The following is a 19,187-nucleotide window of genomic DNA, read 5'->3' on the forward strand; positions in this document are numbered from 1 at the left end:
ATGTTGCTCAGATTTTCTGCTGACATGACTAGATTTGTGAGAAACTTTTGAGAAAAACAACCTGGCCTTGGTGACCATTAATCCATTTACAAGCCTCTATTGTACAGTGTTACATTTCAAGGTACTCTTCTAATTCAGATACAAGCAAATTCTGATTACAGTTCATATTTTCAAACAGACTTTGTCCTAATTATCTATAGCTTCTACAGCTGTGTATTTTCTCACAGCACAAAACGGAACTTCTTGTCTAAGCTTCATACAAGTAGTATTGTTCTATTCATTATTTTCCTAACATAAGCAGGAATCATCTGCTTCTCAGTAAATTTCCAAGGCACAAGCAAGATGTTAGCTAACAATACAAGGTCAGGAAGCATCTGCAGTTTGTACAGATTTATGCAGTATGAAATAGAATAAATGTGTTAACCCTTTTCAAGCTCTAAATGCACTAAGCATATTACTAATACACACATTAATACATATTTTTCTGACATTTCCCCCTTTTAATACTTTTATTCTACTTTCAAAATAAGCATAAACAATTTGTTTTCTTCTCCTAACCTCTTCCACTTAGGATTTGCAGTTAAGAGAGTCATTCAATTTAAACTTACGAAAGCATTTTCAATCTTTTAACAGTTCTTCAAGCTCAGTACTTTGATATAAGGTTTCAGAAACTGACATATCTATAAATTTTTTATCAGTCTTTTTATACAGGGGATGCTACAGCAAACACATACTCCCAGTAGGAGCATTCCTACACAAATGGCAATCAGGATGTTCACTAGGATGGTCCCCACCCCCCAAACCATTTCTGGAAAAAATCCATCAGTGGGTTTGGGCCTGGTTTGGTCATGGCAGACACTTGCTGAATTACCTCAAGGTGATTGTCTATCTCGTGTTTATGGTCAGGAATATACTAACAGCATTCTTCTCGGATTAAAGTGCAAGTACCACCTTTTGCCCCTAGGGTGAAGTCAAGAGACATGCGGTTTTGTAACACTACAGTTCTCATGGCATTCAGTTCATCAGTCACCAGTTCAAGGGCAGAAAAAGTTGCATTACTCATTACTTCGAGAAGTTTAGACAGTTTTCTCAGCTCCCAGATCGATTTTGTCTCTCCATATGCTGGTAATATGCCTGCCCACGATATAACAGTATCACTCAAGTCCATGTGTGTCAGTCCATTGCCCACAGCATGATAGTTTTTCCAGTGTCCATTGATTTGCCCTACTGGATTTACAGGTTTCCTGATGGGTTTCTTGTTGACATCTCAGACATTCCGAATTTTTCCTCAAGGTAAAACTGCAGTATGTCATATGGCCGGAACCAGATAACCTAAAAAACAACTGCCTGACCAATTCTCAGGTAACCATTTGTATGCCTTTCTGCCACACACAAAATAACAGTCCTCTACTTTAGTAGTAACTTTGCTATGAATGTACACTCGCCCTGCATGAAACATTTTTCTATCAATTATAGACAGTTGTTTATAAAGAACAGAATTATGTTTTACTTCAAGTGTTTTGTGCATCAATTCAAGAAATGAATCATAGTTTGTATTACAATAATGATCTACATTGTTACCTTTAGTGTAACATTTATAAGGAACAGTCACATTGCAATTGCTCCAACCCACCTGAACAGTATCATTTTTATAAAAACACACAGTTCCCTTTTGTGGAACAGACAAGTGCAATGCTATTTTATCTTGTGCTGTAATGGTTGAGGTATCATAAATCAAGTTCTCCCAGGTCTCATTGACCCCTAGGGGGACTGTAGTCATTAATAACCCCCCGTATGCTGTCAGTAAAGCTGTGCAAATCCAGCAATTTGAAACATTGAAAGTCTCAGCATACACATGTTTAATTGCCTGGTAAGTGTTGAAGTTTGGGTGCCAGTTTATGAGTAACGCTTCACGTTTATTCAGTTCAGTCTGTGTGGCTGGGAAAAGAAAAGGCCACAACAAAAAAGATTATTGTCACTAGTACAGTTAATAGGATGATTATGCAATACTTCTGAGGAAAGGGTTGCTCTGCATTCCTGTTTCTTCTGGACTCTATCATTTTTGCTCTTGGCATGTAACAAGATTTTTGTCCAGTTTAAAGTTTTTGACTAATTTATAGTGCGTCAGGTGGATCCAGGTGGCACGTTCCACAATTTTGACTGCAGTGGGTGTTGACAAAAGCACTTGTTATGGACCTTCCCACTTTGGTGATGCCCAGTTCTTTTTCTTAATTATCTTCAGCCAGATCCACACTCCAGGGGGCACTGCCACATCTGACAGTCTGGTTCGTTCTTTATCTGAAACAGAATTTAGCTGCAACAAATGTTTAGAATTTAAAAAGTTTCGCATTTACTCAGCTAATGTACTGTCAGCTTCCTGGTCTGCGGGCATGAGAGATTTCCACTGAGATATATAATAAGCCCTTCCAAAGAGTTTTTCGAAAGGAGTCAATCCTTTTGCATTTGAAACAGTTCTCATGCTCAACAGTGCCAGGGGCAGACAGTACACCCAATTTCTCTGTGTTTCCGTTATTAATTTCCTTAGCTTACTTTTTAAAATCCCATTATGCCTCTCTACTAGCCCTGCAGATTGAGGGTGATATGCACAATGATTTTTTAGAGAAATACCAAAATGTCTACTTAACTGTTGTATGGTCTGGTTTACGAAATGTGTGCCATTGTCACTGTAGATCCTTTCCGGAATGCCAAATCTAGGGATGATTTCTTTAACAAGAACTTTGGCCACAGTCATAGCATCTGGATTTTTAGTCGGAAAGGCTTCCAGCCATCTGGAAAACATATCTACAATGACAAGACAATACTTCTTATTTTCACATTTATTCAACTCTATGCAATCCATACAGATAGTATGAAACAGATATGGTGGTGTAGGGAAACTCCCTTGCTTGTGCTTTAATGCCCCTTGTGCATGATGTTTATTACAAACGTGGCATAACGAGCAAAATTTGTTAGAGTAGTTTGTAAATCCGTACATCGTGAACACTTGGTTCACCAGCTGTACCATCCCCCCTGTTGAGACATGGCACTGCCCATGGCTCAACAAAGCTGCATATCTAAACAAATTAGATGGCAATATCGGTTTCCCTTCTTTAGAGATGTACAGCCCCTTTTCGAGAATTGCTCCTCGTTTTACCCATCTTTGTTTATCAACTTGTGTAGTAAGTGTCAGTATTTTCTTTAACATTTCTAAGTCTAAAATCTCAGAGGGTTGTAATTCCTCATTTAAAAGAAATGCTTCTGAAGCTGCCTGCTTTGCAGCTGTATCAGCTCTCGCATTACCTTTTGAAATCCTGTCCTGTTGCTTGGTATGAGCTGTGCATTTACAGATAGCTACTTTCTGGGGTAACTGAATAGATTCTAAAAGATCTAAAATAAATTGCGCATGATTGATCAGTTTGCCAGTAGATGTTATCATTCCTCGATTTTTCCACTGTTGCGCAAAAACATGTACAGTAGAAAAAGCGTACTGGCTGTCAGTAAAAATGTTCACACATTTACCTTTTGCTAAGGTACATGCCCGTGTCAAGGCAATCAATTCTGCTGCCTGTGCAGATAAATTGTGTGGTAAAGATTTCGCTTCTATAATGTCAGTATCAGAAACTACTGCATATCCTACTAGGTTCTTTCCTGCAGGACCCCTTTTGCATGAGCCATCCACGTAGTATGTCACCTCGGCATCATCCAAGGGAACATCCGTAAGGTCTTTTCTAGGCAGTGTCTTTTGCTCAATCACCTGCAGGCAGCTGTGTGGTGTGCCATCTGCAGGGGTTGGGAGCAAGGTAGAAGGGTTCAAAGTCGTACATCGTTCAATTGTCATATGAGGTTGGCTCAACAATATAGTCATACAGGAAAGATGCCTAGCAGGGGAAAGATATGTTACCTTCTCTTGCAGTAAAATAATTGCGACTGCATGAGGCACTCTCAATGTGAGAGGGTGGAACAACACTACTGAGGCCGAAGCCTGTACTGCTATTGCAGCTGCAACTACTGCTTGTACACAGTGAGGTAAAGATCATTCCACTGAGTCTAGTTGTGATGAATAATAAGCAATAGGGTGTTGCTTGTCCCCATGCTGCTGTGTTAACACTAATGTCATATAACCTTGCTTACAATCTACAGTCTGGAAAAATCGTTTATTATAGTTTGGTAATTCAAAAACTAATGAGGACGCTATTTACTGTTTCAGTTTGCAGAAAGCAGATTCTGCTTCTGGTGTCCATTGTAACAAATCCTGTGCTGCCATAGGCTTCCATTTCTCATAAATGTGGTCTGTAAGACCTTTCATCCTATTGTCTAATTCTGCACTGCTATGTGGGAGGGGCCTGAGTGCAGTGTCATGGGGATTCCAGTCGCCACTAATCATGTGCCAATCTGGCCCACAATTTGTCAGACTACTTTTTCTACCTCTTCTCCATTTAAATTATAACTTAGCCTCATTCCTTGCAAATCTTCTAAGAACTTTCTATAATTAACTTTTGGATGGGGAATTCCCTCAGTGGCTTTCCGGATATCTTCCGGAGTCCAGGGTCTATACAATAGAATAGTCGGGTTCTGACCTTCTTGTCCTGCCTGAGGATTAGGTACTTCTATAAGTGGGCATATTTCTTATTCACTCATAAATCGTGAATTTCTACCCATTTGCTATAACTCCATGTCCCCTTTTGAGTTTCCTGCCCGTGTTCGAGACCTGGACTCGACGGGATCTCTAATGAATGGTTCCGCTTTTCTAGTGTCTCTATTTACCGTGAGAGCAGGATTTCGCAGGGGTGGACTAACTTGTTCACGTGCTTCATATTCTGGTAAAGGAGGTGGAGGGGCCAATGCTATTAATAAGCTATTGTCCTCTTTATCTAAAAACATTGCTTTTGAATTATTATTCTTTTGTTCCCTTCGGTTTACTTCCTCAATCCACCTGTGTGCCTGAGGAACTCCTAATTGGTGCTGCTTTTTAACCCAACCTTTAGAATCAGTTTTAAGCTGTTTGACAAGTGATGATTTTTCTAATTTACCATCAAATTCATACTTATTAACCCATTTTGAGTAGTATTTAATATTATCAGCACACTGTGACTGCATGTATTTTGCATCTTCTGTTAACGGCGGATTTTGGGACCTTTTTGTGCAATTATTACCCATTTTGTTCTACCCTTTTAATCGTTACGTAATGCCTTATTTTTAACGTGGTACCACGGATGTTTTTATAGTCTCTTCAGAATGACTGCCCACCTGCTCTGTTTCCCTGATCTATGACAAGACAGTAATCTTTCTGTCCCTGACTTATAAACAAAGTCTCTAACAGAACAAATGCAAATCTAGTCCCTGATCTAAAACAGAAAAAAGAAGGTGGATTCACCTTACCTGAGCCTTCGTGATTGATCACCTGGTTCGAGTAAACCCGTTCTTCAGTCGCAGATCAGAAAGTGGCTGGCCTCTTTTGTACAACAATTCAGTTGGAGGGCTTTTCAAATAAGAAGAACCGATGTGGTTTCTTCCCCATACAGTTTCAAGCCACTTGGCCTGTCTGATCCGAGGTGAAGTGAGGGTTTTCGGCTTGAAGGACCAATCTGTCAAAGGAAAAAACTTCAAAGACCAATACACGTAAGGTTCAGTTAAGGCACTTTTAATTTACTTGCCGCAAGGAGACAAAAACATGCAAATACAAGGATTTGTCTAACTATTAACAGGAAGTATGCTCATTCTTATACTGTTTTACAAGACATGACCTTCTAAGCTGACGTAATCAAACACAACTTTTAGCATTGTTCTACAGCAGATGTTGCTCAGATTTTCTGCTGACATGACTAGATTTGTGAGAAACGTTTGAGAAAAACAACCTGGCCTTGGTGACCATTAATCCATTTACAAGCCTCTATTGTACAGTGTTACTTTTCAAGGTACTCTTCTAATTCAGATACAAGCAAATGCTGATTTCAGTTCATATTTTCAAACAGGCTTTGTCCTAATTATCTATAGCTTCTACAGCTGTGTATTTTCTCACAGCACAAAACAGAACTTCTTGTCTAAGCTTCATACAAGTAGTATTGTTCTATTCATTATTTTCTTAACATAAGCAGGAATCATCTGCTTCTCAGTAAATTTCCAAGGCACAAGCAAGATTTTAGCTAACAATACAATGTCAGAAAGCATCTGCAGTTGGTACAGATTTATGCAGTATGAAATAGAATAAATGTGTTAACCCTTTTCAAGCTCTAAATGCACTAAGCATATTACTAATACACACATTAATACATATTTTTATGACAGATGTATTAGTTGTTAATTGAAGTCTCTCTGTCACCCCTACCATATGTGCATAATAACCCAATGACACTCCTCAATTAGTATGTGTTCACTCCACACTTTTGTTGGAACATATGTCCTAATGGTGTATAAATATTCACATTTGTTTCTATGCATGCGCCATGTGAAAATACACCCATATTGGTGGCCTGTTGCCATCAATGAAATCTGCATGCACCTGTAATGGCCATTGTTGTTCCATATATGCATGTGTTCTGCTTGCTCTGCAACTGTGTTAAATCTGGTGTGTTGGGTTAATGTGAATACCTATGCATGTTGTTATAACTAATCCTGGATGCTGTTGACTGGTACTAACCCATATCTGTCATAAACCTGTGACAACACAGCTCATATGGGAAGGCCAGTCCCAGTGGACCCACCAGTCCCACCTCAGCTGGCCATGGTACTGGGCACCAGCACATCTGGGGCCCAGCCTGGGACCTCCTCCTTTGTGGGCCCTGTGCCACCTTCGGGTGGAATCGCTGCAGGGTATGGGGCTTGCCCCCCCTTCGGAGGGGAATCTGTCACCCATCAACAGATCCGGGCTGTGGTGCATAAGGAGCTCGATCTGAAGTATTGAGAGTGGCTATGCCAGCTTGAGGGCCGAGTGGTGCTATTAGAGGCTGAGCCTGCCCCTCCTACACAGCCCCCAGCACAGCCATCTTTGGGGCCATGAAGGTGCAGTGGTGACTGCCCATGGGTGGGGACCTCAGTCTCACTGTTTCCAGTTGGGGGCTCATGGTCTTGTGACTTCCAAACACCCCCCCGTCCAAGGTGTTTACCCTCCACATGTGTCATATACCAGCCCTGTATGCATCTTGTGTGTCATGTCTGTTAACCTACCCAACCTACCTCCCCAAATATACCTACTACCCTTCCCCAACATCCCACTCTCACCTGAAAAAAAAAAGGTAATCTAGTCCCACAAAAAAATCACACCCCACACATAGCTGTCCATTTCACACACGTGTCCACTGGAAACATGTAATCTGGTCTAATTGGCATCACAATGAATATATGTCATCCTCACCCCTCCCCCAGGGGCTTGAGGGTCCAAATCTATTTGCAAATAAAGTGTATATGCACAGCTGTTGCTGTAGAAGAAATGGGCAGCTATGGACCTTTCCTATACCCTTCCTGCACATGTCTAGCTATTTTCCCTACTGTCTTTCCCTCTTTGTGCACCATTTTTCACCACTGTCTTATCAACCCCTTTTTCTTTTCTTTTAAAGGAATTAGTGTGGGGGTAAGCAGCAGTAGGCACTGTTAAGCAGCGGTAAGCAGGTTTGCGTGGGGGTAAGCTATGCCTACACAATGTGAGAAATTCGAAGCTGACTGTAAGGAAACATAAGCGATGGTTGGCAGTGCTTACTGTCGTGCAAACTCATGCAAACACGCTTTCAACGGCAAACCCGCTTACAACCCCTTAAACGTGCTTTAATCACTCTGTAGCCAACATCCCTTGTTCTGCCCAGCAACAAAATAAACTGCCTGTCCAAGGCACGAACCCAGGACCCTGTACTCCATACACAAAGTGATTTACCACTAAACCATGGCAGATATACATAACTTTATGTTTTCACAAACATATCATGCAGCACAATCAGTCAACAGCAGAGGAAATGTATATTATCATACCACATAACCTGTTAATGCAAGAAGTCTGGACAAAGTATGCCACACTGTGTGTACAAATAGGGATATATGTCAACTAATGCTCTGATGCACTTAAAATGTTGCTAGTTACACAGTTATATGCATTAGTACACATATGTAGTAGAAGATGAAGTCTGAAACACAAAAGTGTTGCCACTAGATACTGACTTCAATGCTGCTATCATTCATGACAATTGCCAAGTGAATGAGGAACAGGCCAAAATATGAGCCATACATGCATGGACATATGGACAGATATATATCTGTAAATGCAGACAGAGAGACAGCTATATGTAGATATATATTAATGAATGACTCACACATAATCATATAACATCAATTTTATATAGATACAATACATATGTTCATATGTATGTGTGTGTGTGTGTGTGTGTGTATATATATATATATATATATATATATATATATATATATATATATATATATATATATATATATACATATGTATATATCTATAGATACATATAGACAGATATAGCCATATGAAATATATATAGGTACATACACATATACACACAGAAGGTATCAATAGCCATACATATGTAGAAGTAGTGTGGAAGTACTGGGTGCAAAGTATATCCCTCAGTCACAAACCCTTCATCTGGCACCTGTATAATGTGTAGTGTGGCAACCATTCCCACCAATGAGAATACTGACATTAAACATATACCGAACCACAATTCAAAGGACATGACACGACACACAGGTATGCATACACAGATAATCTTTATTCCTGTACTATACAATAATGTATGCCAGTACTGACACAACATAAGGTGCGAAATATGTAATCAATCATGAATGCAAGGCCCACACAAAACAGTAGATGCAAGCAATGTTTATATATACACCATACTATGCTGTCTAGGCCAAGGCCTTCAATTAGTACAACAGTAGAAACAGGTTTTGCCTTCAGGATACGTTACAATCAACAATTACAGATGTAGTTCAGCAGCCTCCAATTACACCCTGTAGTCAAGCCCTAGGGGGAAAAGTAGCACTTGTGATAATGTCACAGTATCTTGTACATAACATTGCTTAACCTAACATCTCACTATCACACTGAATGACCCTCGTCTTAGCAGTTATATCCCTGAAAAGGTGCCATAGCCTAGGTTACTGGCATAGAAACCCCCCCCCCCATAAAAGGCTGTACAAGGGCAACGGACACTGTGAACCACACACTTACCTCTGTAATGTACAAGGGCATGTATGTGTTCTCAAGCTGTTGCCCCCATATTTATGGACCTGGCCCAACAGTTGGTGTGGGATTCCATGACATGACTGGGATGATAGCAGTAATGGAAGTGGTAAACAATGATAGAACATTACCTAACAACCCTTCCTGTATCACAACAGGACAAAGCCTGGCATATATGTGGAGGACAGAGGCAGGAACATAGGGCCATATTTACATTATTGCTGTTACACACCCTGGAAATTGCTGGTGTTACAGGATTCTTTTGCAGCATACCCTTATGCAGGGATACGATATTGAAATACAAATGGATGTAGCCATGTACTGATAGCACTCAACAGACAGACTGCCGCAGATATATCTGGGACAATACTTGTGTGGTGCACAGACAAAACCTAACAGATAATCCCCCTGGTATCATACAGATAGGCCCACAGTTGAGAGCTATGCAGACAGACAACATTCCGTGACAAAGTACCATGTACACAGAAACCTTGTAAGAACAGCAAGATACATTGCACACAACAACACTACTCATGCTGTCAGTAGTTCTGGAACTTTACCCAAATGTGGATGTACCCTATGTCTGCAGGTTGTGCTGTAAGAGGTTTTGCTACTTGCTGTCTGTAACACTGATGTCCACACACAGGAAGGATGTCATCCATACTGTAAAGGTGAAGGGACAACGTCCACAGAAGGCAGCATTTTGTAGTACAGGGTTGCCATGACAGTGGTTATCTGAAATACTACACAGCAGGCTGCATGCAATTAACAACTGGTGGACACTGACTGGTGCAGAGGCCACCACCTGATCATGTGCAATGTCAACAAATGTATGCTGCAATCTATTCATACCAGCTCATTGAGAGAGAGAGAGAGAGAGAGAGAGAGAGAGAGAGAGAGAGAAAATATATAGAATTTACCCTGAACTCTGACATAGAGAGCTTGAATTTTTTAGATGTCACTATTGTGAAGGATTATATGAGTAAATATTTTATATCTAAGCTGTACAGGAAACCTAAGTATTTGAATACATTTTTACATTTTGAGAGCTTGCACCCGATTCATCAGAAAAAGTCACTAGTTAAGTGACAATTTATCAGAATTGCTAGAACGGCGTCAGATGAAGGGGACTTCCAAACAGAATGTGATAAACTTATTGATATGTTTAGAAGAAGGGGTTACCCTATGAATTTTTTAAAAGAAATTGAAAATGAGGTTACTGTCAAAAGACAGATGGGTTAATAGTAAACATTTTATTCAGTGGTTGTGGTATTGGTGATGGAAAGGTTAGAGATAGATTACATTCCAACAACAATATTTTTTCAAGATCATGCACCCTAAGCTTCACCTTGGATTTTTATGAAATCAAAAACACATTGATTAATTTTTGGCCAGTGATGTTACTGGACCAGGATGTCTCTAAAATCGTAGGGGATAAACCAGTGATTGTCTACAAAAAAGATTATAGCTTTAAAGCACTCTTGGAAAGACAGAAGAAAGAGAACAAAACTAGTAGATGCCTTAAATGTGGGAGGTGTGGGCAGTGCCCATATGTTATGGAGGGTGAATATATATTTATCAAGAATTTTGGATGAATCTACCCCAGTAAAAAACTTTTTTGTTTTTCGAAAAGGGTGGTATATATTGCTAAGTGCGAGTTATGCAACATATTTTATGTGGGCAAAATGAAAAGGGCCTTTAAGCAGAGAGTATATGAGCACTGCTATGATATTAAATGCAAAAATAAAAACAATGCACTTTTCAATCATGTGGACAAATATCCAATGCATTTTTTTAGGTTTTTGCCATTGATCATGCAGACCTGGGACTCCAAGGTGGCCCAGTGGATGATTATTTAGAATTATTAGAGTTAAAATGGCAAATTAAGTTGAATGCAGGCTCATATCCTGGCATCAACAAGCGTATAAGTATTATGCCCTTGTTGAAGCTAAGAGCTTTGTTTTATATTTAAAAAATATTTAAAAAGTATTTAAAAAATATTTAAAAGTTTTTTATTGTAACTTCATGGGTTTATTACCCCATTTTTTGTATCACAGTATTTACAGTTGTTTGTTATATATTTATATATACATTTATATACATTTATATTCATTGGTGATATGTGTGTTTACATTTTTATATTTATTTGCAATATGGGTGTATACTTTTTCATATGTCTTGGCAATTTAAGTCAGGTATTATTTCCTTTAAATATGTGCATTAGTTGACAGGAAGTGATCTAATAGTAGGATGTGATGTCAGGGCTTTTGCCTTTTGGGAGGGTATTTAAATTCTTTGAGTTGTATTATGTGTATTCTGATGAAGTTGGTTATTCCGATGAAAGTGCTTAATCTGTGAACTATCGTATTTTGAGTGTGGTTTTATTGAGAACCCAATAAACTGTCATTACGAGTACCTGCTGAGTGGTTGTCCAGATACCTTATATTTGTTTTTCTTGGTTTGTGTTTCCTTTGGACAGAACAGTTGACATATGAGTTGCTCAGACATATTTCCATCATTATGGCTTTCAGGGAGTATGTGGAACTGAGGAACCCCGCCTACAGTGCCGCTGAGGAGGAGATCATCATTACCAGCATAATCCACAACTATCAGCTGTTGTTCTTATGGACAAGCATGGACCAGCAGGAGAGAACAGCCATGTGTACTGATGTGGTCCATAGGGTGAATGAGGTGGGGATGCACAGCCATACTTATGAACAGGTCCACCACCATTGTAGTGACCTGCTCCGGCAAGTTCGTCGTCATGCCGCTGCCATGCAGGGTGACCACCTTGCAATGGGGGGGGGGCATAACATCAATCCCCCCCTCACCAGAGTGGAAGAGATGCTCATCAGCCTGGTAGCACCTGCCCGCCCGCAAGAGCTCCAGACTTATACAGTCATGGAGGTGGGTGCTACTCACACACCGTACATTGAGCATGCAGGTAAGGTTCCAGGGCATATCAGTAGACTACTGTAGTGTATGCATCTCTACAAGTAGACCAGGCATATGTGAGATTAGGGGTATGTTGCTGTGTAGTACCGATAAGCAGTAATGCATAAACTGTAGTACTGTGGACTTCAGCTGTTGTTGTACTGTAATATTGCAGCCACCCTGTAGCAATGCCACAGCTGTAGCCAATGACATCAACTCTATCCCATCTCAATGTAGGTACCTCTGGGATACCAGCAAGGCAGCGGCCGGATGCCGGTGAGTATGGTTTAAGGTTATGCTTGGCAATTCACTGTGCATGTCATAGCTAAGGTGTAGGCCATGTACACATCTAGCACACCTACCCATAATGCATGCTGTACATGTGCACTGACACAGCACACACCTCAATAATGAGATTACCAGCCTCAAACACATGCAATACACAGTCCATCTCAGACAACTGTGGCTACACTCCAGTGCACATTGCCCAGGCATAGCTGACATCTGCCCAACATACACAGCTATGTCATACACAGAGCAGTTGAACATGCTACATATAATGACATCCCACTCCCTCTGCTAACACACACTCCAGGGTCCTAAACCTAATCAACACATTACACAGAACATACTGGAGGGATAGGGCCTTGTCCTGGGAAATCCCCACACTCTGGAACAGACTACCCATACATGTCAGGCAATGCTACTCATTGGCCCTCTTGACAGAAACACTTGGCAATTGGATGGGGAATGGGGAATACACCCTGGGTAGCATGTCTGTGCCACAGCCTGACAGGGACACAGGGGAATAACATTAGTGTGTGGTGCATGGCAGCGAACCCCTGTGGCTAAGCTTATGTAGGCCCCAGGACCAACTCACCTATGAACCTATGTATACCACAGGCAACATCAGCCAGGGCCCAATCATAGTCAATAATGGTCTCTACGCTCACCATAGGTACAGTACATTGTCTCTGTGGTTGGTGTAATGGTAGTCTACTACTCATACATGCACCACTGATGATGAAATATGTGAATACACATCAAGCATTCATTAAACACATGTCCACATGTGATCCAGGAACACACAGAGGCTGTGAGCAGCAGCGGAAACACACCTGACACACAGAGACACATCCTGCAATGGTGTGTACACCTGTGAGGTATGGTGCACAGTACATGCCAGGGTGCTGAACAGATGCACAGCAATGCTGTTGACATGGGTGAAGTGGGGAGGGCCATCACCTACAAACAGAAGCCATGCATCACAGCCATGTATAATGTTGGTAATGGGGATTGACTACAGTTGCACTGCATGCTGTTGAGCCCACATGTCCTGCATGCTGACATGTGTGTAATTACAGGTATGTGTGTGATACTGTACTGCACCATCGCCTGCTATTGTGTGTGTTATGGCATTGCAGGAGCTGTCTGTAGGTGCTGTCTGATGGAGTGTATGGGTTACCATGTATGTCAACTGCATGTGTGTATGTGGCCATGTCTGCACACGTGTGTGTGTGTGTGTGCGTGTGTGTGTGTGTGTGTGTGTGTGTGTGTGTGTGTGTGTGTGTGTGTGTGTGTGTGTGTGGGTGGGTGTGTATTTACTGTTTAGCGGTGTTGTACAGGTCTTACAGTCTGTTCCCTGTTTTCCACTCACAGGTGGCGAGGTGGGGCTGGGTCCCCCCCACAGGGAATCTGATGTCACTGATACAGACAGTGACCATGAAGATAGATAGGTGTGTTGAGGCACAGGAAGGGTCATCAGGGGCTGCCCCTCGGCCACCAGTTGACAACCCACGTGTATCCACACACACAGTCACACTGTCTCTACACACCTCATCACCATTGGCCCTAGCTGAGGGACAGCCTAGCATGGGCCAGGACAGTGTGGTATCTATGGCACATGTGTCAGGACACAGCAGCCATAGCCATATGTCCGGTGGGGTATCACATAGGCAGATGTGTAGGGGTGCTCGTAGGAGCACTGCTGGTCATCATGCCACTGGCAGACATGCCACATCTATTTCAACCACAAGCATGTTCCAGACTGTCATGGAGGTACAGGCATGAATGGAATGGTACACGAGGCAGGGTCTAAGGGCACAGAGGGCACATCACACCTCTGTAACTGACAGCATCCTGACCTAGCAGCTGCCATCCGTAATTACACCGAGGTCACAGATAGACAGTGGGGTGAGACATTGGAACTCATCCACAATGTAATATCCATGCATCAGGACAGGGTGGGATGGTTGCGACGGCCATGTGGACGTATGCCATCAACACCAGCAGCTGGAGGTCACTGTGGACATCCAACCAGTCACAGCCGCTCCCATAGTGACAGTACCAGCCCCAGCATTGTGGGGGAGCTCTTCCACAGCCCATCATAGCAGATCACATGCACATGGCCCTGGCCAGTCCCAGGAGGGACCTGGATCCAGTGGACATCTGTCAAACTCGGGGGACAGTACTCGGTCTGGCTCTGTACTTGATACTGCCTGTAGCACCCCTGCCAGGCACAGGTCCTGTGTCAGTGACTGGAGATGGTGAACTGAAAACCCTGCCAGGTGCAGTCTGCAGCTGTCCCACAATTCCCTGTATAGGGCAGCCACATGGAGGAACTGTGTGCATGCAGACACACACACATAAACAACGAACCTAGGGCAACCACATACCTGCACACACAACATCAACAGTGGCCCATAACAATACTCAGCCCCCTCACAGACAGACACATATTGTCAATAGTATGGCTCAGTATAGGCCTCTGGCAAACTGACAACACACCCTGTGCATATGATAATACCTGTGCCACTCCCTGACATCCATAACACTGATGCAGGGACAGGCTAACATGGTTCTGATGCACAGGGTGACTGTACAAGATTGTAGCAATGGAATGATGTGTAGCATGTTGTCAGCAGTAAAGTGAAATGCTAATATCTTCGAAGGTGTAGCTGTGCAGCCAGGATGCATCATAGCTGTAATTAACAATGTTGTATTGTCACCAGTATCTGTTCTGATTGTGTTGTGTTTGTCCATCTGCCACATGGCTGATGGGTGTAGTGGTGTCAGCAGGCCTTCTACAGTGGACACCAGTAAGTGTAGTGGGTGCTACACATGCCATGGCTGGATACAACAGTGCCTTTGGTTAGGATGCAGCACAGGTACAGGACTGTACACATGGAGGTATGTCCTTGTGCAGGTAACACATCTGTTTCACATGTAATCCCGCCAAGACAGGATAGGCATAGCCACGCAGTGCTATGTATGCATTCTGCAATGTGGATAACATTGAACATGCTAACAGCAGGGTGTATGTCCCTCTCCCCAGTCTGCTGTGATCCTCACCTATGTAACATGTGTGTGCCAAAGCTGGTGGCATATCCCTAGCCTTAGGAGGGTGTGAGGCACTCAACTACTGTGAATGGTGTAAACAACAACTAACAACCTGATTACATACACTATACAGTATTACATACAACTATGTGGGGGGACAGACGCAACAGTAACTGAAATTATGGCAGTCGTGTCCACAACAGCCACACACAGTGAGTTATAGCAACCCCAGTAGTGCTGCACACCTCAACAGTGTGGAGGAGGGCATTGACACATCTATGACCTGTGTAGGACTGTATGCCCACTGGATGGCACCTGTGGTATGTTGGCACATGCCAAGCAGTCCTGGTGGAAACATATCCTGTGAACGGAGGTAAATCCCGTAATAACTACACACATTCCTACAAGCAGGATGGTGTACAAAATCCTGCTATGATCTACATAGACATTGTGCACCTCCTAACCCTCATCTACACCTGTCATGATTGGGTTAAGGAGGTATACCAGGTTCAAGTTGTATTCTCTGCCTTTGACAAGTCCAGCATTGGCGGGGTCCCGTGTGTTGAGATAACCAGTGACATTGGCCATGGGTTCATTGTTGGTATGTTCCATGTCCCTGCAGACCATGGCCGTCAGACTGCTGGGTGGTAGTTCCCAGCTGATATGGTGGGTTTGTGGATGTCCCTTCCAACATTGGTGAATCCATTGTAGGGGTAGGGCTATTGGTTTGTATGAGGGATCCCAGCTACTTACTGCACCTGCCCAGGGGGTTCCCCCAAGTATGACACGTCACTTGACTGTACTGCATGATAAGTTAGTAATGCCAGCCTTACATCCTACAGGTGGGATGGAGTACTGTTAACATGTACAACCCTTGTCATGTAGGGTCCTGCTTATGGGGTCTACTATGGTTGGTACTGTATTGCAGGCCAGATGTATTTGGCTGGGGGGGAATACCTATCTGTGCCAGATGTATGTTGTTTGGATCTCTCAAGCCCATCAATGGTGCATGTGGACATATATGTTGTGGTTACATTCCCAGTTCCATCTACAGATGTATGTCCATATATACCATTATTGATGTGTTCACCTTTGACAGGGGGACAACCATTCCTTTGAAAGGCCCTTTCTGCAAACCAAAAGGACTAACCCGTCATATCTTACTGCACCACAGTTAAGAGAACTGCAGTTCTAAAGGCACCTTTGCTGACTCTCCAACTCCAAGTTGGAATACATATCGTAATGGTGGGGGGCATGACTCCTTGCACCCCCCTCTGGGATCTGGGCCCCCACAACCCCCCTACTGTGATATATGAACTCCTAGCGTGCACTACAGTGGAGATTGGCAATTATTGCCCATCCCCACTATAGTGGCATCCGCAACCAAATTGCCCAATCTGCAATGAGCGAATGCATAGTGACATTCGCTCATTGCACATTCGATGCATGTATTGCAGGATTGTGCAATGTTGAGAATATACTTTAGGCATTCCAGCTTACATACACATGGATTTCTCCCTTTGAAAGGTGAGCCATATATATGCTGACATATATGCATTCCTAGTGCTCTCTATATGTGAACATGTGGATATATACATATATATATCGATGGCTGTATGCGTATCTATGTATATATGTATTTATTGGCTTAGATATATATATATATATCTATATATATATATATATATATATATATATATATATATATATATATATGCATATGCATATAGATATGTCTATACCTATAGATATGTTATATCCATTTAATGATATATATATATATATATATATATATATATATATATCTATATATATCTATATATATATATATATATATATATATATATATATATGCACACAAATATATCTACATGGTGGAATACATTCCCTGTAGTGTTGTATACCTGGGCTGGATGATATGTATGTGGAAACATCATGGTTATGCATATCTGCCATGGCTTAGTGGTAAATCACTTTGTGTATGATGTGCAGGGTCCTGGTTACGAGCCTTGCAGGACCTGTTATTCTTTTGCTGGGCAGAACACACAGACCTGCTTACAACTGCTTTATGGTGCCTTAATCACTCTCTATCCAACGGGCCGTGTTCTGGCCAGCAACAAATTAAGCAATTCTTGCAAGGCTTAAACCAAGGACCCTGCACACCCTAGATAAACAGATGTACCACTAAGCCATGACAGGTAAACAGATATTCAATGTTTCAGAAACATATCAGCCAGTCCTGTCATGCAACAGTGCAGAGAATGCATACCAACATCTAGATGTCTGCATGTGTAACTATAGTGCAACCTTAACAGATACAACATACCCATATATGTATAGATACACATATATTCAAATATATATGTTGTTTTACTAACTCTATATACATATATATCACTATCTATGCACATATACCTATGTATCTGTTAGCAGATAAATATAGCTATATAGGTATATATGGCCATACATCTATAGATAGCAATTGCAGATTAACAAATACACCTATGTCCACATGCACCATTAATGGGGTTGAGAGGCCCCACACTCTATACGTCTTGTATGAATAGGCATCCCCACAGCCAGACACCTGTGCCCTGCAATACACTACTAAGTACAGTCTGCCTCCCACAGGACATGTAATATTTGGAAGTCATCAACGTCCCTAGGATACAGATACACAGACACATGTATGCAGATACAGATATACATATATATCTATATATATATATATATATATATATATATATATATATATATATATATACATACACACACACACACATGACTACACATACACACGCAAATATATGTACAGTAAGATACATATGTAGGAGGTGCACACAATATGGAACAGCCAGTATGCCTACAGTTAACACCTGAACAACTGGACACTGTATGGGCTACACATACTAATGTCAATCATTGCCTGCAACATATACCCATAGAAAGGTCATAGGAAAGACACCACCCATAGTTTTGCAGAAATGGGACTCCTTTAATTGTGTACCATAACGGTCCTATATGCCATATCATATAGCTGTTCAAATACTGACAACCATATAAACAGAGTACTGCAACTGTGAAACAGTTACACTTATACAGTAGTCTGGAAAGGTTCACAACTGTTGCAATCCAAGCCAAGCCCTTCAGAATGTACAATAGTGCTGACAGACTGGGCCACAGGGTACCACACAATCAACTGTATGTACTGCAGGTGTGTAGTTCAGCAGTCTCTATCTACACTCTGTACAAACTGCGTAGGAGGTAAATATGTTTTGTGATCAAATGGGTTGTACCTGGAACATAACAAGTCATAACGCACAGAACAGTCTGTATTGCAGGAGGCAGTAGGCTTGCAGTACCCCAAGTCATGTAAGTAATGTCAATATAGGTGGAGTATATGGTACAGTACATCCACATACCTTGTGGCAGCTCACCCCTGATACCCCCACATTTGTAACAACCTAGGTCATTTATGGTGCTCCCCAACTGGACTCAATAGTACAAGACCATATACCACTGTTGCATACACTGGCCTCTACAGTGCATAAGGGCACATATGTGTTGTGTAAGTGATGCCCACACATATATGGCCCCAGCCCCACTGTATGTGTGGGGGATACAACAGCAGTGTACTAATGGCAGCAATGGCAATGTGATATACTCACAACCCACTACAAAAAAAGAAACAACCCCAAAAAAAAGGGCGGAAACA

The sequence above is a fragment of the Protopterus annectens genome, chromosome 1.part2 (genome assembly GCF_019279795.1).
Source record: "Protopterus annectens isolate FY-2018-M chromosome 1.part2, PAN1.0, whole genome shotgun sequence".
Lineage (NCBI taxonomy): Eukaryota > Metazoa > Chordata > Ceratodontiformes > Protopteridae > Protopterus > Protopterus annectens.